The 2,500-nt window shown below is 36.9% G+C and overlaps 1 protein-coding gene across 1 annotated transcript in view; it reads right to left on the bottom strand.

The window, feature by feature from the left end:
- LOC143297261 (lachesin-like) overlaps positions 1 to 2,500 on the bottom strand; it is a 334,679-nt gene that overhangs the window by 37,911 nt on the left and 294,268 nt on the right. The gene's annotated exons all lie outside the window — the stretch shown is intronic.

Below are 2,500 nucleotides of genomic sequence, written 5' to 3'. Positions count from 1 at the left end.
GGCAAGGCAGGGCAAGGCAAGGCAGGGCAGGGCAGGGCAAGGCAAGGCAAGGCAAGGCAGGGCAAGGCAAGAAGTTTATTTCATGTACCCCCCGGGGGCATTGAAACATTATACATCGACGTCCTTAACACATATAAACAAAAAGGAGTGATCTCAAAAAGTTATAAAAAAAGAAAGACAGAAGAAAAATAAAAACAAAAAACAAACAAAAAACCCACAACAGAACAACAACATCAACATCAACAACAACAAACAAAACAGCAAAAGGCCCACACAAGGAACCAGTCAAATAATCATTTTCTATCAAAAAAGAAAAAAATGACAGAAACAGAGAAAGAAAGAAAGAAAGAAAGAAAGATTCCCTGTCAATGTACCAAGTTTCATTGGAAAGAGATGCGAATATTAGAGACAAACGATTCAAGTTTCAACAATATTATTTCGTTTCTTTCGGAAAACAGTAAGTGGGATTCAATAGTGTTTGGCCGGGTTCTATAAAATGCATGTAAACATTTTCAGTTTCAGTTCTCAAGGAGGTGTCAGGGCGTGCGAACAGATCTATATACACTACACCCCATCTGCTGTGTTAAAAAAGAAACAAGAGAGGCAAGGCCTTCAAGACTCACTTGTGATACACTTAAAAAAAAAAAAAAAATTCCAAGCTTTTTATGCATTGAGTATAATTTCAAAATGTAATGTTTAAGATGAGAAAGATCAGTTTAAAGCAAATTAACTCCCATAGCATTAATTACAGAGTAATTTCCTTTTTTTACTATCTGCACCAAAACGTTTGCAAAATAAATAAAACTTCCATGCTTAGCAAAAGAAGTTCCTGTTTGAACAAAAATGATAATAATGACTGCTCTATTTGTTGGATCAGAATATCAGATCAAAGTGCCAAGTTTAGAGAATACAAAAAATATAAATATAACAGTAAATGCAGTTTGCATATAATTAGGCTTCATTTTTTTTTTTTTTTTTGTGCCCATCCCAGAAGCGCAATATTGTTGTAAACAAGATGACTGGAAAGAACTGAATTTTCCTATTTTTATGCCAAATTTGGTGTCAACTGACAAAGTAGTTGCAGAGAAAATGTCAATGTTAAAGTTTACCACGGACACACAGACACACAGACACACACACACACACACACACACACACACACACACACACACAGACAACCGAACACCGGGTTAAAACATAGACTCACTTTGTTTACACAAGTGAGTCAAAAAGACAGCAGATGTGTGACCTATGTGCATCAACCCAACGCACTAATCGGGCATTAAGATGAGGAGAAAAAAAAGATATATAAGATGATAAGAAGATGAGTGATGAAGATCATGAAAATACAGGTGTCGTGAGTACTAGACACTAAACCAAAGAGAAAGAGAGGAACAAAGATCAGTTGACAAGGAAATCACCCCCCACCCCCACCCCACCCCACCCCCCATTCACGACTCTAAAACCCCCTCCTGCAACGGAACCTTCACAACACCAAGGCCCCAGAACTGAAAAACAGTGACCTTTTACAACAAATGTCAACAGGTCGTTTAACTCAAGTCTATGCTCACATCCCGTGTGGAAAGAGAAAAGGAAAGGTAAGGCTCAGATGAACGAATGAATTTTTTTTTTTTTCGTGTTTGCAGTTAAGTTACATCCAAAACGCTATGCAAGAGAATAATATTTTTGTGTTCCTTTTTTTTCCCCTTAACTCTTTCATAGCCAAGTTTCTGTGTGAAAAAACACTCCCCAGGGAAATTCGACTCGATGCTCTCTGTTACACAATTTTGTTTCTTTTTACATAATAATTGATGTGTGCAGGGTGATAAGTGAAGGGTGTGTCAGTAGTTTCTTTGATTTTTGCTAACGGGCATTTTATTTTATTTTAAGTGAGTCTAAAGAAAATTTTCTGTTTCTGGTTGAAGCAGATAATAAAGTATTTTGAATTGGATTGAATTGAATTGGTTAACGTCAAAACAGCACAATGAACTTGTTCACTTCAAAACTGGTCACGGGGAGAAGGTTAGTGACCGTTCTACAGCTGTCAAATTTTGATTAAGATTTGATTTATGGTCCCTTTTAACACGAACCTTTGATGTCAGCTAAAGTTGCCCATGGCAGTGAACTGTCTGGTGGAATAAAGTCGCCAATGGCGGCGAAACAGTAATCAACAACAACAACAACCAGACAAATAACAATATAATCAACAACAACAATAATGATAATAATGGTAATGTTATTCTTTTGTGGTGTTGCGTGGTGTGATGTAGTATGGTGTACTTTACAGTAGATATTCACTGCGATGTACTGCAACATGTAAGGTGCGTTTTGTGTCACTCCATACTGAATTATGGTGCCAATGGTTTTGTGTTCTATGTGAGACAAACTGTGGCTTTTTGCATCGTGGCATCGTGTGATACTATCGTTTTTGGCGAAGTTTGAGATAATAATTTGATATATTCTGTTTTAAAATAATGTGTGTTCTGGTATGGTGTGATGT

The sequence above is a fragment of the Babylonia areolata genome, chromosome 22 (genome assembly GCF_041734735.1).
Source record: "Babylonia areolata isolate BAREFJ2019XMU chromosome 22, ASM4173473v1, whole genome shotgun sequence".
Lineage (NCBI taxonomy): Eukaryota > Metazoa > Mollusca > Gastropoda > Neogastropoda > Buccinidae > Babylonia > Babylonia areolata.
This window is presented reverse-complemented; position numbering and strand designations above follow the sequence as displayed.